The sequence below is a fragment of the Dipteris shenzhenensis genome, chromosome 24 (genome assembly GCF_047967505.1).
Source record: "Dipteris shenzhenensis isolate YYH24624 ecotype China chromosome 24, Dip_SZ_1.0, whole genome shotgun sequence".
Lineage (NCBI taxonomy): Eukaryota > Viridiplantae > Streptophyta > Polypodiopsida > Gleicheniales > Dipteridaceae > Dipteris > Dipteris shenzhenensis.
Window position 1 is genome coordinate 21,840,389 of NC_141619.1, and position 27,527 is coordinate 21,867,915.

The window sequence follows — 27,527 nt, forward strand, 5'->3', positions numbered from 1 at the left end:
TGTACACCTTTGGAATTGGTAGGAGGACGCAATTCCATGATGATTTTGATTTTGTCCATGCCAATTGTTGTAATCCCATGTTCAGAAACAATGTGTCCCAAAACAACTCCGTGGGTGAACATGAACTAGCATTTTGTTGGATTTAGGGAGATGCCATAGTCTCTGCATTTGATTAGAACTACTTCAAGACATTTTACGTGGTCTTTTTTGTTTGACTGGATGCACAAATCATCCAAGAACACATGTAGGAACTTATTCAAAAATGACTTGAAAGCGATGAACATGACTCTTTGGAATGTGGCTAAGGCATTACGAAGGCCAAATGGCATGACTCTATAAGAAAATATACCCCATTTTGTAGCAAATGCTATTTTTGATTGGTCAAAAGGAGCAATTTGCATTTGGTTATAGCCACTAAAGCCATCCAAGAAGTTGTACATCTTTGATCTAGCCACCTTTTCCAACAATATTTCTGTTAAGGGTATTTCCAATAATATTTCTATTAAGGGTAGGGGATAGTGATCCTTGATTGTGGCGGCATCCACATTCTTTAAGTTAACACATATTCTTAGCTTGTTGTTGCATTTAGGCACAATGACGATGGGTGAAACCCAATCAATGTGCCATATCTCATAGATGAATCCAGAGTCTAAGAGTTTTTCTAGTTTGTCATAGACCATGGTGCCATATTTTGGATTTGTTCAATAAGTTCCACATACCTTAGGGTGGGCACCTTCCCTACTAATAGGTATCATGGGTATTGCCACTTTTGGTGAACTTCCCTTCATTTCCTTATATGACCATGCTAGGCAGTCTTGGTATTCCATTAGGAGTGCTTTGAGCTTTGTTTCATCTTCCTATGTAAGCTATTTCCCAATGAATACCAATTTTTCTTATGTCTTCCATAGGTGGAGGGGGATTGCTAATTCAATCCATCCTTTGAAACTCTCCCAGACATTGGGACAATTTTGTAAGAGGATTACGATGGGAGTGGACACCGGGCAATGTAGAATGCTAGAGATTGTGGCACCTTCAAGTTGGCATGGTGGTAAATTATGTTGTGGATCTTATTGTTGGAATAGAGGCTTGAGGACACTGTCAATACTTGGTGGGGCCAAGTTAGGGATTGGATCTTGTGCTTTTTTCTCAGCCTCAAATTGAGCTTGTTCTTTTTGCACCCATTGTTGAAGTGCCTGAAATCGAGCCTTCTCTACTTCTGCATTAGAGTATGGAGCTTCTTTTATTTGAGGCTTGGGAGCTGATGTGGATGATCTTGGCTGCTCATTGTTTGGCAGAGGGACAGACACTTGTGCTTTCTTTTGAAGAGGTCTTCTTGCTTGAATTGGAATATTAGGGCCCTTGGTGGCCTCTTTTTGCTTGCGTGTAATTACATTCATAGGTTGTGATAATATGCTTGCCGGCCCTAGACTTTGATGGTCCACCCTAATAATGCTGATTGGGACATCATGCTTAGTCTCATTTTGTTGTGGGACCTTAGTTTTCATGGGACAATCCATACAGGCATGGCCAAAACCACAATCTTTATAGAGTGGTTAGAAAGTAGCGAGGCTACTACCCTGCAATTCGGTGATTCTCTCCACAACCATAGCACTTGATTGGCACTCGATATGTGTTTGGCTGATCTTGATTCACATAGACAGGTATTAAACCTTTTGCTCCTTCCACATATACACTGGGTAGTCAGCTTCATACTCGAATTGTGAATCCACTTCCTTGGCTTGAATTTGTTGGATTAGAACTATCAGAGGACCTAGATTTTGCACTCTTGGATATGGTCATGGATTTGGATTCCTGAGTAATTGCAAGACTTGGGTCCGAATGGGAACATAATTCAACCTCAAAGCTAGGGGTGCTTGTGTAAGTGCCAATTGCTTGTATAGTAGGATGGGTGCCGGTTCGTATTGTTGAGGTCGGGGTAGGTTGCGCATGTTAAAGATGCAACTATTTTCATCATGCCCACCGACTATGCAGATGTGGCACCATAAGCTTGGTGGTGGATTGGCTTGTGCATTGATCTTGGCTCTTAGGACAGGGCATTCATTTGCCGTATGATTGGCCATGCAATTTGGACAGTATACATTTTCTTGCCGTGGATAAGTTTGAGGTGGCGGTTGAGACATGTGAAGATTTTGTTCCATGGCTTATATCATTTCTTCTCTTAGCTTCATGGTCATGGCCTCTAGGCGATCTTCATTAGACATTTCTACAATGGACTTGGATTTTACCTTTTTAGAGCACTTATCTCATGTAATGGCTCTTCCTTCATCACTACCGGTGTCAAAGTCCATCATGCCATCCTCAATGTCAATGGCTATCGCATGAGCAACACTGAATGTTTCGTAACTGCCAATATTTTTCATGTCTTTGCGGATTTTCTTCCTTAAGCCTGCAACAATGAACTAGGCCATGAGGTACTAATCATTGGGGTGTGGGTCACATTTGGTAATTAAGCATTTCATCTTGCCCAGGTACGTGCGCACATCTTCTCACCGACCTTGTTTGAGCTTGCTTAGTTGGAGAGTGGGATCATCTTGTAGTCTCCCCATTTGAAAGTACCTCTTGAATTTAGTTTGCAGCAGTAGGTCCCATGTGGCTCTTTCTTCCACTAGGAGGTCTAAGTACCATTATGAGGCTTCATCAATTAAGGCCATGGGGAAATGCCACCTTGGTTTCATTTGGATTGATATCGTCCAGCTCGGCATGCGGCCTCTAAATGCTGGAGCAATCTTGCTAGATTGCCTCGACCATTGTATTTAGGAAGTTTGAGTTTGCCCAGGGGGCAGTTGCCTTGATTGTTATTATTGCAGCCAAAGTTTTTGCGAGGGTGAAAGAAATTGTTTCCATCCGCTTTGAGTTCAAGGTCACCATCATCGTGATGGCGATCTGCCATGTCGTGTCCTGGAGGAGTCAAAGGGATTGGCTGAATTTTAGGGGGGGAATTTGGGGTAGAGGGTTGTCGGAGGCATTGGCTGGAGTGTAGTTGCATGCAGAGTTGGCAAGAGGTGGAACGAGTGCCTCTTCTACAAGTGCGGGTGTTGATGTAGGTGTGTTTAGGGGGTTAGAGATGTGTTAGTGTAGTATGGACCGTTGTGTTAATAAATTGACTAGGATTGTCCCACACGAGTGTGGAAATGTGTCGGTGCAGATGGATCAATAATCGAAGGCCACAGTGGAAATTTATGAGCGAATTAGTGTGAAAAAGGGGCCCATACGGGGGTGCAAATTAGTGAGTGCTAGGGATATGAAATGGGTTGCAAAAATTCCCTATAGCGTGGTGTTTTTGTGTGTAAAATCTTGGTTCAATAGGGGTCCAATTTGGGCCCCAAATGGATGAGTTACGATGGGTTGAAGTAGGGGTAAAATGTGGCCCTTTTTTGTTGGGCAGGGGGGGTCTTGGCCTTAAGCCTAGTAAGAATGGACTTTAGTGGATGTAATTGGACTAGGGTTGGTAGTGTAACTAACCAGTTACTCTAACTATCAATTAGAGTAACTATCAGTTATATTAACTACTGTTAGTTACTCTAACCTAACCTAGACTCCCCAATCAACCTAGCTAGAGTAAACTAAGCTAACATCAGTCAAACTAATCTAACCTTACCTCACCTAGAGTAGAGTTAGTTTACTTTAGGGTAGAACTAACCTATGGTTAACCCAACCTACTAGCCTACAGTAATGTTAACGTAACCTAGTTTAGGACTAACCTACCTAGGGTTAGTTTAGGTATTTTTAATTAAAAAATATTTGAAACTCTTATCACTTTTATCTTTGTAAGAGATTTTATGATTCAAGGGGTTTTGGAAGTCCAAACTTTTTTCTTCAACGAATATTGAGCAAGGACTCACTATGATTGAAAAATTAATCAAATCCCCTTCCTTTTCAAGGGAAAGTGGTGCCGACCTTATGAAGCCAAAATATGGTGGCAGAGGCAATGGAAGAGGCAGTCAGGTCCCTTTCTAGGGTGGGAGCCAGATTAAGAAGAAGTTACACAAGGGGGGGATGTAATAATGGTGGCCGAGGATCTACTTTTTCTAGAGAAGAAATTGTTGATGTATCAACACCACCCTCTAATACCCCCAGTAGTGAGGTTCTAATAATTGGTGATAGTACTCCAGCCTCATGCTCTAGCTCTAATAGGTGCAAAAGTCTTATGACAAACAATATCAATAATGTTTCTACCTTGGCAAAAAAACTCAAATGGTCATCGGTGTAACACAAGCTAAAGGTCTTTGATGGAGTTTTTTGGAAGATTGATTTTGGTAAAAAATTCTCTTAGTAAAGAAACCGCTAATATCTTGCATCTTTATTACTCCTATTTTAGAGAGGGTATCTTTAAGGGATAATTTATTATCTTGCTTTAATAAGTTTTATCCTAATTCAACTAATATACTTTCCAATCTCATTTTTGGATGGAGGTATGATAAACTAATAAGTTGAATACTTCTTAACTCAAAAAAAGTATTCCATACTTTTTCATGGGAAAATGAGGAAACTCTGTGTAAATGCTCTTCTTTTAAACAATTTAAACCATTTACTATTGAAGTGGATGGGGATAACCTAAAAACGGGATCACATGTTCAAACGCTAGATGTTAAAATCTTTTGAAGAAAAACTATTCGACAAACACTTTACAAGGGCTTAAATCACATCCCTTGTAAAGATTGTCTTTTTTCTTTGGCACTTAAGTCCCTCAGTAATTTTTGGAATGATTTATTATCTCGATGCAATTTAGTCAACAAACACTTAGCTATGTCATCTTTCTTAAATGACTGTGCTAACCAACTTAAAACTTTCAATACTAGAAAATTCAAAAAATATGAATTTTGGTTAGATAACAAAGATGTATTGGATGAAATCACATTTGTACATTTTAAGATCATAAAATTGCTCTAATACTATGGTATTTGAATGCATTCATTACATCTGTGGTATGGCGAGTAGCCTTAGACTTAATGGGCCGGACTTTATCCCATGCATGAAAGAAAATACATGGATCATGAAAGAAAATACATGGATCATCCCAAAATAGGTCGCTTCTAAGCTCTTGAAGGATTTAATTCCCCTTCTACTAGTTGAAACCATGTCATGATAATCTACCTTCCTTGTTTTAAATTTTTAAGCCACATAAGGGGTCTCATAGGTGGATTACCAATGCTCATACTGCATATATTCTACCCTAGGCAAACTTCTTACGAGAGTGTATACCCTTATATTGTAGGTTCTGAGGGAATGGGCCCATAACAAAACCCTGATTGTGCTAAATCCTTTTTAAAGGTTGATACTTCATTATTATGCACAATCAACTCTATATTTGAGGTTTCTCTTAATATACCAACAAAAATCAACTCTATCTTTTGTGTAGATATAGCTAAGTGCTATGAATCTTTACCTCTATATGGGGAGGATGGATTTATAACCATACTTGCTAAGATGGTTACTCTAACCTTTAAGAAAAAATCCATGCATCCCTTTATCTTGATACATTTCAATAAGTCAAATAAGACATGGGGTAAACCAAAATGGTGTAAATCTATGATAAATACACAATGTTCAAATTGCCTAGACCAAAATATTAATTTTAATACAAATGTGGCTTATCACTCATTGTTTTATAGCGTCGTGAGAATTGAGGGGTTGGGGTGTAAAGCTAGAGGTGTGCATTGTGAGGGACATAGAGCGGTGCGCATTATGATGCGTATGGGCTGCGTAGCGAGGGGAAATAAAGAAGGGGGTTAGTAAGGGCTGTGCATGTCATGGGGGATTTTAGTGTATTAAAGAGGGGTTATAATTAGGGAAAATTGGGGGGGGGGTGGTTGTATTGGTTTCGGGATAGGTTTGGTAGGGTGTGGGTTTTGTAATAGTGCAAGAGGTTATAGAGAAAAAATAGTAATAAAGTAAAAAAATTTAATAAGAAGGAATAATTACGATATATAGGTTTTATTGGAAGGAACAAAAAAAAGGGGGGCGAAGGAAAATATAGGGGAAATACAAATTAAGGGAGATAATGGGAAAAGTAGGGGAAAAGGGGTTAAGGAAAAATTGGAGGGAGATAGGAGAGAGTAGGGAAAGTTTAGGGGAGATTAGGGGGAATAGGGAAAAAGGGAAAGCAAGGGGAGGTGTTTTAGGAAAAAATTGAGGGAATTAGGAAAAGTAGAGTAAAATAGGAAAAAATTAGTGGAAAATTAGGGAAAAGAGGGGGGAAAAAGGGTAAGTGTACCATTCTACAACCACAAAAAGTTATTCATATAAGTGCCTACCATTCTCCACAACCACAAAAAGTTCTTCATATAGAATTGTACCTTCAAGGAGTTCAGCCAGTTTTGGTACTTTTAGAATGTGCCTTTGTTTTATCAAACTTATCCACTATAAAGCTACCATCCCCCAAAATCTCAATAAAGAGATTCATGAAATTTCTAGATAGAGATATTACTTTATCCAAAACACAAATGGATTTGTGAAAGGTTTCTTTGATCTCAATGAGAGGTAAAGGATAAATACAAAAGGGATTATTTGGATCTCTGATGAAAAAAATATTTTATACAATTATTTTCAATACATAGAATGTCATCAATGTACCTAAACACGTGTTTAAAGAGTGATGACAAGTCAACTCTACCAAGTCTCATGAGCCTTAGAATGAAAGAAGACTCATACCAAAAGAAATATAAATTGCACCATAATGGGGACCATGAAAAACCCATTGGGATACCTTTAACCTATTCCCAAACTCTATCCCCACATTGCTCCTCACAAGCTACCTACATCCTCATAGTCTACTGTCTCCCTGTTGCCCCCTTTGTCGTACCTTTTAGCTTGTGCTTTGACTAGCCGCCTCCCCGTAATCCGTGCCTATGAGCTATCCTCTACATTGTTGCCCTCTACCCTTTACCCCACCTTGCAATATGATCCACCTTGATATGCTCGTGGACATTACCGTGCCATGCTTCTCCTCCACTCATGGCCTTGTCGTGTAGTTCTTCTCCTCCACCTCTACCTAATACTGACACATTGATCTCCATCCTCGAGCTACCCTTCAGTCTTCGAACCTACCTCAATTGTCGTGTCATGTAGATTTCTTCTCTACTCTCCATTTATTCCATGGACTTTGAGGTTTTGTATCTCCCTCTCCCTTTATCTTAATACATTATGCTTTATTTCTCTTTGTTGTTTCCACTATATCTTACAATTTTTAAGAAAACTTCCCTCTTTCAAATAAATAATTACCTCAAGTATTCCTTTTAATTTCAAATTTGATTTAGAGCCCTCTATTCTTCTCCCTCCTTTAATCTTAATTCTTATATCAGTAAGTTCTCTTCTCCCCCTCCCTCTCCCCTCCTAAGTATGGTCATCTATGTGCTTTCTTATAAATTTTCCTTTATCTTCCTCATTATTTAGAATTTCTTATATTACTTTTCTCAAACCTTTAATTTCCCTTTCATTTCTTGAATGCTCTAAGCTTTAGATTCATTTCCACTTTCATGTTTATTGCCCCTAGTTTTAAATTCAATTTAATGCTCCTTTTATTTCTCATATTTTCCTATGACTTCCTTTTTAACTTTCATTGTTAAAAATACCCTAATATTTTTAATTAAAAAAAAAAAGCTCTCCAACTTTTAATTTTCCTCCTTCTTTTTACCTTTTTCTCCCTCCTTTAAAGCATAATGTCAAAACTTAGTTGTATAAGTCTGTAGTGTGAGCAACTATTTTTATTGTGATCCTGATAACAAGGGAGGGGTATCTATGACACCTGTCTTCCCAACATGGTTCTTATCATTTTTTCTTGTTAGATGGTGGCAGGAAGGCAAACCCCCCTCTTCAATAAAAGTGATGCTGCCACCGACTTATCAAAGCGCTACTGCTCACATTTCCTCTTTTAGAAAAAAATTATTCATCCTTTAATGATGCTACTTCTTTTTTTGGATGTTTATTGCAATGCTTATCTATTAAAGGTTTTTCTTTCCTTCTCCAAATTTTTCTACTCTTCACTATGGAAAGGGGTGTTGTAAATGTCTACTACACACACACGCTTTCCCTTGCAACTCTAGACATTGCACATAGAACCTTTAAGTCATCAAGGCCATTTTTTGGCTTTTTGACTCCCCGATCTAACTTGGTTTTTTCCCCCATTCAAAAAAAAAAGTTCTTCTAATCCTTTTCTTGGCCTTGCAAAAATATTCATGGGATGCCACAACCCAATCCATATCTCTCAACAACCCACTCTGACTCCCACTCCTACCTCCCAAACAATACATTTAAGTCATTATGGCCCTCGCCTTTTTGACTCCTTTCATTGCTCTTATGAGCAATATTATTTTATTCCACTTGCCTTCTAAATTTCCACCTTTTTAAGGACTCTTCAAACCCGAACAATTGCTAGAATTGCCCACTTTCCTCTCCTTGCTTGATCTTGCTACTACTAAGACCTCAACTTATTCTATTTGCTTCCACACTACTAAGTTCTAACCTACCTTACTCAAGCACATATTTTCTATCGCTTATTTTTTTCACTTCTCAATACTTCTTAACCTCTTCGGGTAGACAATGGGTCATCACACTAGGTGATGACCTACTGTCTCACCTAGTGTGGTGTATCCTATTGGGGCAAAGGTGGGTACACAATCACACACACACACACACACACACACACACACACACACACACACACACACACACACACACACACACACACACACACACACACACACACACACACACACACACACACACACACACACACACACACACACACACACACACACACACATCCTATTCATTTTTCCTTTACATTTACTTTACTTCCCCCCCCCTCCCCCCCCCCCCCTTTTTATCATTAATGTTCCCCTTAACATTTTCCCTTAACTTCAAAGTATCCTTTATTTCCCTTAATTTTTTGCCTTTTCTACTCCCCTCACCCCACTATTAAATACAAATTTCCTCTTTTTTCTCTTGTATCCATTCTCCCTAAATTTCCTTTTTATTAATTAAAACTCTTCTTACTTAATTTCACCTGACCTTTTTCCCCACTCTTTTCCCTAATTTTCCCCTAATTTTTTCCTATTTTACTCTATTTTTCCTAGTTCCCCCTTTTTTTTCCTAAAACACCTCCCCTTGCTTTCTCTTTTTCCCTATTCCCCCTAATCTCCCGTAAACTTTCTCTACTCTCTCCTATCTCCCTCTAATTTTGCATTAACCCCTTTTCCCCTACTTTTCCCATTATTTCCCTTAAATTCCCCCTATATTTTCCTTCGCCCCCTATTTTTTGTTCCTTTTAATAAAACCTATATACCCTAATTATTCCTTCTTATTAAATCTTTTTTTATTTTTTACTATTTTTCTCTATAACCTCTCGCACTATTTTTCTTAAACTCCCTTTACTCTACAAAAACCCACACCCTACCAAACCTATCCCGAAACCAAGACAACCCTCCCCCCCCCCCCCAATTTTCCCTTATTAAAAACCCCTCTTTAATACACTAAAATCCCCATGTACGTAGCCCTTTCTAACCCCCTTCTTTATTTCCCCTCGCTACATGGCCCATATGCATTGTAATGTGCACCGCTCTATGTCACTCGCAATGCACACCTCTAGCTTTACACCTCAACCCTCGATTCTCGTCGTGATGCTTCACTGACGGAGTCGGGCGACATCAGTCGAACTGTCCGCCTACACCGACTGCCACCTATAAAACCCCCCCTTCATCTACTCTACTCCTCACAAGCTACCTACACAATCATAGTCTATTGTCTCCCTGTTTCCCCCTTCGTCGTACCTTTTAGCTTGTGCTTTGACTAGCCACCTCCCCAAAATCCGTGCTTGTGAGCTATCTTCTACATTGTTGCCCTCTTTCCTTTACCCCACCTTGCAATATTATCCACCTTGATATGCTCACGGACCTTGCCGTGCCTTGCTTCTCCTCCACTTGGGACCCTATGTGCAGTTCTTCTCCTCCACCTCTACCTAATACCAACACGTTGATCTCCATCCTCGAGTTGCCCTTCAGTCTACGAACCTAAGCTATCATGCCACGTAGATTTCTTCTCTGCTCTCCATTTATTCCATGGACTATGAGGTTTCATATCCTGCTCTCCCTTTATCTTAATACATTATGATTTATTTCTCTTTGTTGTTTCCACTATATCTTACACTATTTAAGAAAACTTCCCTCTTTCAAATAAATAATTACTTCAAGTCTTCCTTTTAATTTTAAATTTGATTTAGAGCCCTCTATTCATCTCCCTCCTTTACTCCTAATTCTTATATCACTAAATTCTCTTGTCCCCCCTCCCTCTCCCCTCCCAAGTATGGTCGTCTATTTGTTTTCTTATAACTTGTTTTCCTTCATCTTCCTCATTATTTATAATTTCTTATATTTGTTTTCTCAAACCTTTAATTTCCCTTTCTTTTCTTAAATGCTCTAAGCTTTAGATTCATTGCCACTTTCATGTTTATTGCCCCTAGTTTTAAATTCAATTTAATGCTCCTTTTATTTCTCATATTTTCCTATGACTTCCTTTTTAACTTTCATTATTAAAAATACCCTAACATTTTTAATTTTTTAAAAAAAGTGCTCCAACTTTTAATTTCCCTCCTTTTTACCTTTTTCTCCCTCCTTTAAAGCATAATGCCAAAATTTAGCTTTATAAGTCTGTAGTGTGAGCAACTATTTTTATTGTGATCTCGATAACAAGGGAGGGGTGTCTATGACACTTGTCTTCCCAACCAAGTTAAAATATGGTTCTTCTCATTTTTTCTTGTTGGATGGTGGCAGGTAGGCAAAATCCCCTCTTCAATAAAAGTGATGCTGCCAACGACTTATCAAAGCTCTACTACTCACATTTCCTTAAAAAAATTATTCATCCTTTAATAATGGTACTTCTTTTTTTGGATGTTTATTGCAATGTTTATCTATTAAACATTTCTCTTTCCTTCTACAAATTTGTCTATTCTTCACTATGGAAAGGGGTGTTGTAAATGTCTACTTCACACACACATGCGCACACACACACATGCGCACACACACACACACACACACACACACACACACACACACACACACACACACACACACACACACACACACACACACACACACACACACACACACACACACACACACACACACACACACATACACACAAATCTCCCCCTTTTTTTTATTAAACTTTTTTTTAAAATTTTAATTTTTAATGACCTATTGGAATCTCTATATATGTATATATAGTTTATTTGGGTGTTTTTTACTAAAATTCTCCTAATTAAACCCCTTTTTTTCTTTGCTTTTTATCTAAAGCCTATTAGAGCGGTAATATATCCTACCAAACCTTCCCCACACTTTTTATTGGCCCACTTTTTCATACACATGCATTAGCTTGCCCCAAACCTACCTATCCAACCCGCTTCCCAAAAACATTTACTCCCTATAACTAGCTATGTCTATTGACTCAATCGAGTACCCTGTCTATATAACGGGGACTATTCCTCTAACGTACTTCATCTAAACCCATTGCCCCTCCATCACTCGATGTACTGCTCCATCCTTGCCTCTACTACAGCCACCGCTCGCTACTATTCTCTAGTACTAGGTTATTTTCTAGCATCGGCTGTGACTTTTTGGACACTGCCAGTGCACAGGTTCTAAGCGTGCTCAACCCCTGTGACCGGCATGCCTTGCGCAAGTCACTCAGTTCACTGCACAGTCTGCTTGGTGATGTTGGTTGATCGGTGCTCGTTGCATAGTTCACATCGTATGGTCATTAGTGCCGATTCGCATGGCCCTCCACATCCATTTCATACTAGCTCTGATTCTCGTGCCCTCCTCTAGTTTGATGGATTCTCAGGTGTCGCCACATGGCCACAGTTTTTCTCTCCTCTTTTCACATTGATGTAGTTTTTCCATTAACCACCCCCCCCCCCCCCCCCCCCCTTTTTTTTTTCCTCCGTTCTTTCCTCCCCAAGATTACGTATTCTTTTGTAACCCCCCCCTCTTTCTTCCTCCAACTTTACAAAATTTTTCCTCCCAGGCCCCTCACTAAGTACCCATATTCTTTAGTAAACCCCCTCTCTCCCTCTTTTTATAGATATATATTTTCTCCCCAACCCTCCTCTCCAAGGATATATACCCCCCCAGCCCCCTCTCTCCCTCTATTTATATATTTTTTCTTTTCCCAACCCCCTCTCTAACTATATATACCCCCCCATCTACTTATATATATATATATTTTCTCCCCAACCCCCTCTCTAATTATATATACCCCCCTCTCCCCCCCTCCTCCCCCCTTTTTTTTTTCTTTCTTTGTTTCTCTTTTTTCCCCCTCTTTTTGCACTATAAATTCTTCTCCCCTGAACTCCTCGAATATCTAATTTTCTCCATTAAAAATTAAGTTTCACATTTATCCACTTAAAGTTTTTTTGTTCTCCACTTATTAATCATGTAGCATGAAAAATTGGTAATTATTGATTGCTTGGCTCCCTTACTTTGATTGCACAGTTCCTCTTAAAAGATTTAACCTTGATGAGGATAAATAATGTATACTAGAGATAATTAGCTCTTAGGCTTGTAATTTTTCTAAAAACTTCTTTTAATTTTCTTAAAAATTTATTATGAAGCTATTCATGGTACTCTTTCTAGTTTTCTAGCCATGGATATTTTTCATGTTTTTTTACTAAACTTACACTTTTTACCCCCCTTAAAAAAATAAAAATTGTTTTAAACACTTTAAGTTTGATATTTTGAATCTAGATGGTTGTGTGGGCCCTTGGTAAAAGCGATAACAAGCCGATGCACACAGGCATTACCTGTCTACCCATTAGAAGCTATATTGTTCTCACACTTAGTTTCTCTTAGATGGTGGTAGTAGGTAAGTGAACCCTGAACCCTGACCTCGGAGCCTAGACTAGCAGATGGATTTGACACTTTTTTACCAGTTGTATTCATGAGAATCCATACGTCAATTAAAAAAAAAAAGTTTGTCCACCTTTATTTGAGCATCGTGTGTCGTGTTGTTTATAGGTTTTTATTTTTTAAACACACACACATACGAGCCTTGTTAATCTTTGGCCAGGTTAACCATGGGTCATGATGATAACCCTTGGCTAGGCTACCACATTTCCCATGCCACGTGCCATGTTGCTCATTAAAACAGTTATCAAGTTATGCAAGAACGCTAGTTTTTTTCATAACTAAAAAACAGTTTAACCTTTCCAAGTTGATGAATATTGGCTCACTTTGTTAAGTTGTGTACAATTTCCTATTGAAGCTTGGATTCAAGGATGACATTTGTTCCCCTTTGGCCCGAAATACTTGTGCATCACAACTAACAAGTGTACTTGTATGATACAAGTAATCTTTAAGTTTTGTTGTGACAATTGCCTCCTCATTCAATCTGGACAATGGAATCTATTTTAGCATTAAAGTTGAAAATAGAAATATGTTCTTGAAACAACTAGTGGAAGAAAGAAAGATGATACTCACAAGTTAAACCTTTGTAAAGCTGCAATCAACCTCAACTCATTGTCAGGCTCTGGAGCTATAATATGTGCATGAATCCTGATATGCCTTGCCTTGTTATTAACAAAGACCTCCCAATGCTCTCCATCCATGAGGCAGTTCGATGGTTCCCCTACCACACATAACATCTTGCAGGACAAGAATTCCCATGCAGGAGTCTGTTGAAGCTCATGCTCAAACTCATCATTCACAACATGCCAATGCTTATCCCATGAAGCTCTTATCTCATCGTCCACCTCTTTGGTTGTCCCATTAGACATCCCAACTGAAATAATAAAGGACCCCTTTGTAGGGACATATCCCTCCATCTCAAATGCTCTCTTGAGAATGAAGAGGTCATTCCTAAGTTGTCTCACCTTAGGGTTAATAAGTAATTTGCACAAAGGGATATGGGGAGGTATCATTCCTCTATTGATAGTTATGGACTCAAGAAAATCACTTCCAACATTACTATCCATTGATTCAAGGAAAAATTCATCACCTTCTGTATCAACCTTAGCCTTTCCACTATCCTTCTTGCTAGCAGACTCTTTCTCCACTGACATCTCTTCAACCTCCTCTGCATTTGGAGATTTGGCTTGTGTGTCAGCAGATGTGGGGGATGGTGTTGTTGGTGCTTGCTCTTTCTTTTTGGCAGTCTTTTTCTTCTTATCAGCAGCCTATCCATCTATTGGAGATTTTCTCTTTCCTGACCTAGTCATGACTTCTAGCATACATTAAAGAAAATTGGATATTAGATCTCAGGCACCATTCATTTTTTATTGTACTTTGAGGAAAAGCAAGCCATTGAATGAACAATGAATCAAAGAATGCAACTGACCAAAAGAGAAATACCTGGTGATCTTGGAGCTTGGGCTGATACCACAAACAATTCAATTTCCAATATTCCAACCAACACTCTGGAAAGAGAGATTCAAGAAAGTCATGACTATGTATTGACATAGGAGCGTAAGAAAATCAAAGAACAACCATAGTGTGAGAAAAAACTAATGCACAATCCCCCTATTCCACCCAAATTGAAATTACAAAAGGAGAAACTCCGAAGGAGCTAGGACCTCTGTCCCATTCCCCCCAAAAATTCAAATCTCCAATATCCAAAATAACAACTTGTATATAGTGATTGAAGCAAAGTTAGGAATAACTATTCACATAGCAACTAGAGAATTATGAAAGTAAAGATTTTCAAGTTGGAGCATTTGAAGCAATGGGAAGTTACAACAGTCTAGATCTAGCTGTAGATGTCTAGAAAAGAATATACTTGCACATATCCATGTGGCTGATACACCAAGAATGACCATCCAAGTGATCTTCACAACATGCTTGGATGTTAGAGATACAAGGTCTCTCCCATATCATAATGAAGTCTTTCTCCTACTCCGCCAGCGGAATAGGGTGGGGAGGGCATCAAGGATGCATAATGTTTGCATAGCAGAGAGGGCAAATTCATTACAAAGTGCTGTATAAGAAAGCAAGAACACTAAAATGGTGTTGCCTCTCCCCTCTTCTGATGGCGGAATAGGGAATAACTTGAAGCCCGGTTGGACATTATCAGATGCACTAGCCAGATGTGATGTAGCCTCCAAGTGATATAGTGATACCTCTCCCCCTATTCCACTAGTGGAATAGGGTAGGAAGGCCATAAACTTGAAGCTTCCATGTGATCTTCAATAATCTTGGATGCTTAAGACATAATGAGATTGAAGTATTCTTCGATATTCTTGGATGATTGAGATGCAAGTGATCTTCAACATTCTTCAAAATCATGGCAATCCCCTAATACATCAACTTGAAGCTTTGACATAGCTTCTAAGTGATCGTCTAGATGCTTGGATGCTTGAGATCTTAGGATACTAATGGCAAAAAGAGACCTAACAGTCTCCATTCTCTTAAATTCATTTCATCAAAAGACGTATTCCTTTCATTAAAAAGACGTTTTAATTTATCAAATAAATTCAATAAACTATACAATTCCTATCAATTGCATTCCAGAAACTATACAATCCCCTATTCTGCTGGCGGAATAGGGGGAGAGAGACATCAGGAGGTTTCTTAATAAGGGGGATAGAGCTCTCAAAAATGGGATACGCTTTTTCAACCCAAAATGGAAGACTCTCTATCTCCTCTTCTAGTGCTGCATACCTTCAATAGAAGACTCTCTATGTCCTCTCCAGTGCTACATACCTTCAAGGCCAGAGACCCTATCAAAAGCATGCTAGAGCTCCCAACTCTTCAAATGCACAGTTGGCCATCTTCAAGAGAGGCGCATCCATACAAGCCTCTAGTGGCTTCAACAAACCAAGGCGAGGACAACTTCCAAGGATCCAACTCTATGAACAAATCAAATCCAATGCCCGTAGCTCACTCTCCACGACCAAAATCCTTTCACCAACTGACCTTCAACGTCCTTGAAGGAGGCAAGTGGCACTATTCAAATCCCCTATTCCGCTGGCGGAATAGGGGGAGAGAGAGATTCACAATGTGGGAAGAAGCAATCACTAAGCTAAGGAGAGAAAATGAACATTTCTTATAATGTCTCTCTCCCCATATTCCGCTAGCGGAATAGGGGAGATAGAAGCTTGAATTGGTCGCAGCAACAGTAGCAGCTTCCTTTAGTGCCCCCCTTTAGTGCCTTCACTTTCCAACGAGCTCTAGCTACATTTCCTACCTTGCCTCACATCCCCGACTAGCTCTCCCTCTCTACATCTAGCCTAGCCTCATCCCCGACAACTCTCACGACAAGGAGATGAAAATGCAGAGATAGTGGAAAATACACCTCCATTTTGTTCTAGCCTCCAAGGAGCGTGAGAACAGATTTGGTGGACTTGAGCTAGCTCTCCATCTTGATAGACCCTTATTGACACCTTCACAAGCCCAAGAGATTGAAGCGGCTTTGATACCACTTAAAAGAAATGCAAGCATATTGTTTGTGCTTTTGCAACCTGAGCACAAATCGAACTTGAACACTCTCATGTAATACTGCATACAATATGGAAAACCCCATAGAGATGTAGATATAAGAGTCGACTTGTATTCATATGCAGAAAGACTCAAAAGAACTAAGATAGCTGCTCATCCCTATAGGCTTTCACAGCATTACAAGGCATAAAGATGATTGCAAAAACACTCACAAAGACTCGATATAAAGGGCTCAAAAGACCTCGCCACAGAGGCGGGCTAGAACATGACTGAAGGCATGTAAACAAAAGACTGTGACAACAAACTGCAGCTCTGATTCTTATAGTTGAAGAAGCTTGAAGTGTGCCGACTTGCCAGTAGCTCCAAGGAGTCCATGCCATCACTAGGGTTTGCTTCATCGAATCACCCCCACCTCGTATCATCGTTCCCTGGACACGCAGCCTGCTTGGATATATAGGACCACTTTTCAGTTGGGTTTCTTGTTTGATTGCTCAAACAGTGCTACCATAGCAGGTAGAACCTGTTTCGGGATGAAGCCACATTCCAGGCATATCGAGCAGCAGCTAGTTCTCTGAAATATTACGCGTCCCATAGTCTAGACGTATGAACGTTTAGGCGAAGTTTTCAAAGAGACGATACTACGACATCGAACCACCCCTTCACATTGGCATTTTGCCTATGTGAGGTCAGGCAAACACAAGCCTTCTGTTGCACCAACAGTGTATACTACAGTTGGTGCAGCACCCAGAAATTCCTTCAGAAGCAAAGCGTTCGAGTAATCAAGAAAACTTGAGTGCAAAAAAAGTTGTGGAATGTTGTGGGAGTCCAGCCGGCACCTCGTTTCTTTGCTGGCCTCTGCCAGTTCGGGAACTACAAGCTCCACAAGCACTGCGACAACAACGAGGTCCTCAAGGCCTTGTGCCAGGAAGTGGGCTAGATTGTCGAAGAGGATGGCACCACCTACAAGAAATCTTTTCCTACTATAGATCGAACATCCCTCACTCCTCTCCTCTCCTCAAAAATGCCAGACTGAGGACTTTCTATTATGTGAGGCAAGAAGGGATCAGTGTAGGAGGCTCTGTGCTCTCTCTTACCCCGTCCGATTTCTCTATATAGCCAAGCAGTAACGAAGGAGTGATAGTGGACTCTGGGACTTCAGTCACTCGCATTGTGCCTTCTACTTACACACTGCTACGCGATGCCTTTCGGGCTCTCACAACCAACTTGCCCTCTGCTGGGAGTTTCTCACCCTTTGACACCTGCTACGCGTTGGGAGGAACACAATCCATAGCGACTGGGGATGATGCGTGTTCTCTAGGCATCAAGGTAGCAAGCTACTATCATTGGAGCTGAGCGAAAGCTGGCAAAGTCGCTGCAAGGATGTAACAATTGTGTGGATGTGAGAAGAGAAGGGTTCAAGGGAAGGATGTAACAATTGTGCAGATGTGCAAAGGAGGGACGGGTTCAAGGGAAGGAAGAAGGGAGGGAGACGGGGCATTGCGAGTGGGGAGGAGAAAGGGGAGGGAGGAGAGCTAAGAGGAGGAAGGATTGAGGAGGGGAAACGGAGGATGCCATCTCTAGGAAGCTTGGAAGATGATGAAGACATTGTTGAGAAGAAAAATGGTGAAGAAGAAGAAGATGATGATGATGATGAAGATGGTGAAGCTGGTGGTGCACATAACACTAGCATGGATCTTCACTTCATTGGCGGCACGACTCTCTATTTGCCAGCACGCAACTTTCTCATTCCCATCGATACGGTCGGCACTTACTTCTTTGCCAGCATCACCCTCCTCTCCTCCAACGCGTCCCGCAAAGGTCTTTGTCCAAGGAGTTTGACATGCATCTCCCCCTATTCCGCCGGTGGTCGGCACTTACTTCTTTGCCAGCATCACCCTCCTCTCCTCCAACGCGTCCCGCAAAGGTCTTTGTCCAAGGAGTTTGACATGCATCTCCCCCTATTCCGCCGGCGGAATAGGGGGAGATGCATGTCAAACTCCTTGGACCTTAGTGACCTTAGTGACTCCTCAAAGAAGTTTGACATGCATCTCCCCCTATTCCACCGACGGAATAGGGGGAGATGCATGTCAAACTCCTTGGACAAAGACCTTTTCGTTCAAGCTCTTTGAAACCAGCTGCCAATCTTGCATACTACACATGCCTCCAAAGATTTGTGTGGGTGTTGCTCCTTTCGACCATAGCTAAAATCCACAGAGAGTCCGTAGCCAATAGACTTTCTCTCTCAGCTTGCCTGTTGCACATTCCTCAGTCCAGACTCCATAGCCATACTCTCTCTCTCCCCCACTTTGCCACTTGTGTGCATCCCTTGCTAGCCCCCCCGTTCCTTTCTCTGCCTCCTTGATTGAAGGCTAGAGGCCTGCCCAAATACATTCTTGCCCTTTCAAACTCTGATCAAGAAGATCATTCACCTCCTCAACAGATGTAGATTTGGAGCTCCAAACAAATTGATCAGGAAGATGATTCACCTCCTCAAGTCAATCACAAGATGTGAGAGAGAGAAACACAAAGGAAGGGGATGGAGAGATCTGATAGCAAAAGCCATAGCTCTGCTGTGCTAGAGCCGTAGATTCCAGCTCCACAGAGGCCTCATTCTTTCAGTGGACTTAAAGAAGATCATCCCAGCAGATCATCTTTCTCCTCTGTTGGATGAATCCAACAAGATCATCTTTCTTCTCTATTGGATGAATCCACTGTTGGATGTCACAAGCGCCGTTAGCCCACCACCCTCCGAAACATCAAAACGAAGTCCTCGTTTAGATAATCCGATTCCACTTCATCGGACTAATAGAGCTACAGACCGTTGGAGGCCACAATGCAAATGCGTGTTTACCTTCCTGGTAGCAGATTTCAACATGGCCTTCTTCTAAGCTACAGAGTAGCAGCCAAAATGCAAGACCAAATATGCCAGGAGACCTTGAAAGAAACACCCCCAAGCTTTGCGATACCGCGAAAGTAGTCAGCCCAGTTCAATGTGCACTCAAAAATTACCCTGATTCATGTCTAGCCAATCTTCAACATAGAAAAACAATGCCGAGATGACTCACATGATGACAAGGAAGGAGACGATGCAGAGAGCCCTGCATTCAAGCTCTTTGTAAGCTCTTCGTCCCTCCCCTCGTAGTTAGAGCTTTTCGTAGTAGCCTCTCCTTGTAAGCGCTTCCCACCTCCCCTCTCAATTATGAGCTTTCCATAGTAGTCTCTCTATGAATCATCATGCCCTCAACTCTACTTGGCACTCTTTCATGAAGCAAAGTGGAAGTGAGCTTACAAGATCTGAGGACAAGATCTGAAGCACAGGCCAAAAAAAGAAGCAGTTCACGAACCAAAGCCAAGGAAGTAGCAAGAAGCCGGCATAGAAAAAGTTACGAGCCTGCGAGAGGACCGTCAACGGTAGGCAAGAGAGGCTCTTACACACAACGCTATTTTTTGGACAGTGCAAACATCTTGGACACGGCTAATTTTGCTCATAAAATGGATGGCTAAGTTTGATGAGAGTGCAGAGCTATGCTTAGAGACCATTTGCTGCAGTAGAAGACCATTTGTTGTAGCTTTGGCATGAAGATATCGAATGGTAGAGGTCGAGTAAATGCATGTCCACTCCATCATATGTACAAAAATGGGCATTTCTCGAGGTTGATGGTTTCAAATCCAGTGCTCGAGCATGGACATTATAGTCACATGCATGATTGGAATGTTATCTTTCTCACTTTGAAAAATGATTTATACCAAATTTTACAATTGTCTTGGATTAATTATCAATGCAAATGAATTTCATATTTTTTTTCATAATTTGAAATAAAACATTTATGATATCAAAATATAATATTTAAACAAAAACAACGCAAGCCATACACTAAGTTTTGAGTCAATTTTATTTAAATGCAAAGTTGATAGATTTAAAAAATAACATTTTCTACATCATTAGCTAAATATTCCTTAGTAGTTATGCAGATGTATGTGATCAATCTTTCACATTGTCATCTATCTTTTGCAAGACATGCATTAAAATATGTTTTTCAATCACCCCCTTAAAATTTAGAAGAATACATGCATTTAAAAGTATATCCCATCCTTTCATTGGTGGCACACACTTTTCAAGATCGTGTTACTATATCACTACTCCACCACCTTTCATGGCATTTATAACTATACCAACACCTTTCATGAGTGCCATGCAATTTAAGAATTGTCATCATACTGAATCACTACTCTAGCACTTGCCTCCAAGTTTCGTAGCTCTGTTTGCACCTGCCTCCATGTTTAACTTCAACCATCATTTTTCCTTGGGTAGCTCCACATAGCATTTGAGGTGTGTGTTTCACGTTCAATACTACCTCAACCACTTACTTTTGTGAGCTGCGTTCATTCTTGTTCTTTTGCTTTGGCACCATTGAACTTCCCTGGCATGTGAGGTGTCTCCACCTTCAAAAACTTTCCCTTTCTTTTTCGGCATTATTTATGGGGCATCGGACGGTAGATACTTCCTGACTTCTACAGTCTACTACAATTGCTTTCATAGATTTTGAAGCTTCTTCTATAAAACGAAAAGCATTTATCCTTGTTTGAAAGCATTCTGATGGAAATGGAGAGTAGTGCTATGCTTCATGATGAGAATGGTGTTTTGTTACTACAAAAGGTTGCTCAAATGGTGTGTGCATGCTTGAGGAGAATGAAATAGTTTCGGTCTTTAGTTTGATTTCTTCTACCATCAGGATTTACCAGTGTATGGATGTATCATAGCAAGAGGTTGTGTTTGAAGTGCCATTTGCAATGAGAGGAGATGGGAGGGAATATACCTTGGACATTCAATTCGGGAATAAGTTCATTGTGACTAGGGATAGATTGCCTTCAACAAAAAGAGACAAAGATAAGCCATTCCACAGTGTCATTGACTTGTTACGTAAATTGCCACCTTCTAATTCTCTTTTTATTTCTTTCCAAATGGTCTCTTCAATTAAATTTGTCAAGGAGCTACCTAAGTCATATGATGGAAATATTCTGTTCGAGCTGCCTCCAACATTCCAGGAGCAAAAGACAATAGGATTGGAAAACAAGTTTGATGGTCATGTCTGGAGTGAGGATGTTACAACAAATATTGCTAGCTTTAATGGGATAGTTAGATTGAGGAAATGTGCAGTTTCCAGATGTCTACAAAGGGTCTTGGTTCTGGTGTGGACCTAGTCAACAAGATGCAACCCAATGGAGAGCTTGGGTAGTGCTGGGTTTACTTTGATCATGTGAAGAGGATTCAGGTTGGTCAACCATGGCTTGCCATGTTTACAACCCTCATCTTCAAGAACTCCAAACAATAGCCATTGGAGATTTCAAAGATGAGGACACAGAGAGTGAGGTGATTTTTTGGGATTTGTTGAACCAAGTCATGGGGAAAGAGGGTTTTCATAAAGCACAGTTTCATGGTTTCATGGGGGATGCTCATGCAAATTGGAGGGCTGTTAGGATTCTCTTTGATGGGGGCCCAGAGAATGTGATGACGGGAAAGGAGCGCACTTGTTTGTGGCATTGGGAGAATAATCTTCATAAGCATGCTACGAAATGCATCCCACCTCATGACCAAGAGGAGTTCAAGATGAGATGTAGACAATGGAAGAATTCTCCAACCAAGGAGGCTGCCATGCATGCATTCAAATCATTGTGTGAATGGCTTGAAAATGGTCATGCAATCGAGGGCAACATCCACTTTATTCAGGCATGGCTCATGTGGTGGCACTCAAGAGTTTACCACTAGGGAGAATACATTTTGAAAGTGAGTGACTTGAAAATTTTAACATTGTTAATCCATTAAAATCTTGCATCACTGCTTCCTCCTTACCAAAGTTGATTTCTTATTCTTGTGTAGGAGATGGAGGCTGAAGAACATTACCTTGTTCCTAGGACTAACCTGTCTAAATCAATCCATGGTAGTTGGTTGAGCACAAACAATGGCATCAAGTATGTGTCGTTGTATGATGCATGCATCACTGACATGACTGTAGCAATCTTGCAAAGTAGTAAACAAGGATCCTACATGAGAGGCAAACATATTGGTGAAGGTCCGACAATGCAAAAACTGAGAAGAAGAGAATCTATGTGGAGTAAAAAATTCTATTCGAAAAGAAATTTCATTGACCTTACAAATGATGTGGCTACAGAACTTGGAGTGGCACACGAAGGTGGGATTGACCTTGGAGATATTAGAATAGTACGGAAGAAAAGACCAAAATCCATGTCCTTTGCAATCCATAAAGATGACTCCCATAGACCTGAGTATCAAACAGTTAGCACACCAGTGCCAAGAAGAAGACATTCAGGTTCAATTGTGATTGACAATAACAATCTTGATGGTTGTGAACAAGGTGTGGCAGAGGTGCAGATACATCAGACAAAGTGGGCAATTCGACGTACGCAGGCAGGGAGTCAAGTCCACTGCCAAGGGTATCTACATCGAGGGGGGGGGAAGTGTAACAAGTTAATTGACTCAAAGGGAAGAAAAGGAGCTTTGGGAGTCCCTACACCATGGACCACTCTTGGAATCCAACAATAGCAATTGAGGTGTTGCAAGAACCAGCGCCAGCAAAGTGGAAGGTTGCTGAAGGAACTAATATCATCTTGGAAGAGTTGCATATTCTTATAGAAGGAGGATTTATTCTAGAAGAACCACTTCAAAAAGGGTCAAGGAAATTTGAGCAGGGCCATTAAAAACGTTTGGAGAATCAAGCGAGGCCTGAATTTCGAGAGGGCCAGAGAGTTGTCTTTAGAAAAAAAATAAGTAAAGATATGCAGGCAAGGATGGATTCAACAAGGGCTATGGAATGTGAGGTGCTTCATGTGAATGAGGTGGAGCCTAAGGAGCACATGGAGTTTATTGTTGGTACAACTGGGTCTCGCATGAGGGGGCTTCAATATACAGTGGCCATATCTATTTTTCCATCTTGCACTTGTGAAGACTTCCTATTTAGGTCTGGAAGATTGGATCGTTACATTCCTTGCAAGCACATTTACTACATACTATTGCAGTACTTGGGTCTAGATGCAGAAAATCACAAAGAGGTCCACCAAGCATCAATGACAAAACAAGAGCTTTACAATGCACTTTCAAGAATCCCGTGATGTGGACATAGATACCTACTACTGTAGTCTTCTATGGATAGAAAACATTTTGTGTCGAGGCACTGCTCACCACATCGTGGTTTTGTGTACTCTTTGTGGTCATGACATGTCTGCATGGGTCTTTCACTCTGCTATAGCTTTGTGCTGCCGTTTTGTGGCTATATGCTGCACCTCAAATTGTCACTATGTGAATGGTGCAACTGAGTTAGTGTCTACATGGTGTAATTTTTGACCATTTTGTCATTTTATAATATAGCTCGGTTTGGTAAATGTGTTTTAAATATATAACAATGAAAGATTCCCTAACATTTTTAACTACTGGTTCTTTGATATTTTTGATATCTTGTAATATTGTTGGGTTTGGTACATGTGTTTTAAACATATTACGATCAGAGTCTCCCTCTCATTGGAATAATTAAATACTAAATATACATATTCCTTGGAATAATATTGGTGACATGATGTACTACATTTAGGTCCAAGAACAATGTTTTTGGTCATATTCTCTGACATTCTGCTCATCGCTCGGGGATTTTTGCTCGGAAAATGGAAACCCCCCACCCCTTCCTTCCCCCTCTCCCTTACTCATCTCCTTGCTACTCCTTCTTCACCTCCTTTGGGTCTACACCTTCCTCCTCCTCCTCCTCCTCTCTCTCTCTCTCTCTCTCTCTCTCTCTTTCTCTCTCTCTCAATAAAACATAAGGGGGTGCTATTCTGCATGGGGGAGGGGAGGGAGGCAAATTTTGTGAGGGAGGTGGGGATAGTTTAACTGGGCAAGAGGAGGAGGGGGACTAGGAAAGAAAGGAATCTCCCCCCCACCCCCCCAATCTATTGCACGAATACCTAGTTGGGGGCAGAGGAGGGGGATTGCCTCTATCCATTTCACAATAGCACCCTCTCGCTCACCCCCCCTTGCTGCTCCCTCTCGCCCCCTTTTGTCACTCTTGCCACTGCCTAACTCTTGCCCCTGCCTTTGTGCCCTCCTACCCCCACAGTTGGGGGTAGGGGGGGTAGTGTTTGTGGGAAGAGGAGGGAGGTCTAGGATGGTGGAGGGAAATCCCCTCCCCCCCCAAAATTGTTGCACACACAACTAGTTAGGTAGAGGACATGATGAATTTCCCTCGCCCATTCCCCAGTGGCACCCTCTCACACCCCCCTCTTTCCCTCTCATCATCCCCTCCCATCATGGCTTCATCTTGCCCCTCCTTGCCTCTCTCACCCCTTCTTCCCCCTCCTCTCACTCTCGCCAACCGGCCAACTCTTGGCCTTGCCCCTCCTTCCCCTCTTGATGCCACCCATGTTGACCCCTTTGGCCTGCTCCCGTCACCCCTTAATTTTTAAAGTTAAGATGTATTTTCATTTTAAATTTATTTAAATTTGATTTAGTTTCTTGTGTATTAGCGACAAGAAGTACTTCTTGAATGCTGTACCAAAGACTGCAAAAGAAGGATCTAAGGATCTTTTGAAGTACTTGATGCCTTCGATTCTTTGAATAAATTTTGGATGCATTACCAAGCATTGTTGTACTTACAATGCCTCAAGTTGTACTCCTTCAAGCTCCAACAAGTGTGCCACCCATAGCATTTGACTCTAAGATTGTATCCATTCAAACTCCAATAAGTATGCCACCCATAGCATCTCTCTCTTAGGTTTTACCTCTCGCAACATCTCTCGCTATAACTACAGGAAAATGAAGAAGTCACCCTAGTATAGGTTTGACTAGCATGGCTATTTTGAGAAACAAAAAACCAAAACAACTCCATCTCTACATGCAAACTATTTAACTGCAACTTATTTAGAAGTAGGCGAGGAGTTGGATAGTGAAGATGAAGCAAATGAAGAATGTGCACTTGTATATTCCCTACTATCTGAGATTTCTATAAGTGTGGCAGGCTTACATCCTCCTAAAAATGAGGGGTAAATTTAGGGAATGTATCAATCCAGCACGCCCATCGTGCAGATTGATCCAGCTTCCTTGTTCACCAATCAATGGAAGCTCGATGAGAGTTTTGCATGAAAACTTTATGAAGATACAAGGATAACTAAAATGCCATTTGTAGGGAATATCACTCTACGTCCCATGTCTAAGAGAGCTCAAGAAGATGATCCTTTGTTGCATGATGCATATTTGAAAAGCATGGAGACTATCTCCAATCCTTTGAAGACTTCCAAAAGAGTGACTAGTTTGTCTTGTTGATTTGTACTAGAGCAAATATTGTGAGTGACATGGAAAAGATATATACGCTATCAAAGAATAGGTTTTTGGATAGATGCAAATTTGACCACATTGATGGGTAGCATTTCTTTGAAACTTGTAGGATTGCCTATTATAATGATGCACGAAAAGCCTAATTTGACACTTGATGATTACATACGGAAGTTTGCATATGTCATCACTTACATATGCCTATCTAAAGATGATTCTAAGTACATTCTTCGATCAAAAGGTTGAATTTGTGTCCATATAAGATGAAGAAAAGCTTAACTCTTTCTGAAATTGTCATAAAGGTAAGGGATTTATGGGTTGGGTGTGGTAGACCACAAACACTAAAGTGAAAGAGACTTACAATTGACTTTTTTGCAAAGCAAGGTTGCTTCTCTCCATGCTTGAAGGGCATAGTGAATGATGTGCAACCAAGTACCAAAGATCTAAAGACCATCATTCCAAGATATAAAGATTATACTTGCATCATGTTTTACGAGGAATTAGCCATTTAGTGCATCATGGAATTTTGGGAAGATTTTCTTTAAGGCACTAGAGCATATTAAAAAAAAGTGATAATAAAAGAGATATCTATCCATTGGTGGAGACCATCAAGTTTCATGCTAAATAAAATAACAAAGGACATATGCCAAAAGATCCTTAGTGGCTATTTCTTCTTTGGAAAGAAGAGCAAGCATACCCACTTGGTCACCAAAATGGTCAAAGGTGAAGCTTCTCTCTTAGCATTACTATCCTTACTCAAAGGTGAAGCTTCTCTTTGGGAATCCAAACTATTCTTACTTAATTTAGATAAGGAGTAACTAGTAAAATTTTTGGATAAGAAAAATGCATATGGCGTTGGTCAAATGAAAAACTTGGGCTAGAAAGTGGGTAATATCATGGGATGCTGATGCCATACCAAAAAAGGATCTAAGAGCAAAAGTGCCAAGAATGATAGAGATAGAGTATGCATCAAGAAGAAGACCTTGTAGTGCACCATGCAGGGTACAAAAGATGCTTCTAATTTCAGCTTCTCCTATGATATCCCGTTGTTGAAGGATGATACAAAATTGTCACACATTAATAGCATTAATACAAAGTGCTTCATGACAATAATTGTTGATGATTGTGGGAAGCCATGTCTATTTTTCATGGGATGAGTTACAAGACTTTGGAGTGTCGAGGATGGTAATTTGGTACAATTTATCATATGAGTTCCTTTTACAGACAAAAAAGGATCAACATTGGTCCTTTTCCTAATAGAAGAACAAAGGGATCCGTTGTAGGCCAGCCTCACATCTATAGTTGGATATCCACTTTCAAAAGTATATCATGGTCTAGTTCTACACCATGGCATCATCCTCTAGAAGGTGTGGGCATTCAGGTCTTCTAGGACTTTTTGGTTTGTTTCTTATCAAGGGGTAATGATCTTCTAATCCAAATTCCTATGAATTTATTGGATCTCTCATTCACAGAGGGAAAAAATCCTAAATTAAGTGCCACACAAATATGACTATCGAAAGCCAAAGAATCCCTCTATTGATAGTCTTTATGTATCACCCTGAGTTTGACTAAATTCCCATGTCAAACTCAGTGTAGGTGGGTACAAAGCTTGATAGAAGATGCTCACCCTTGCAATCCTAAGGTTGCTCTACTTGGCTTCCTACTCTGTGCAGGGTGTTGGAATATATGTCAAAAGTAAATTACTAACAAAACAGAGGTTTCGTGTTGCATGGGAAAACCATATGAAGATG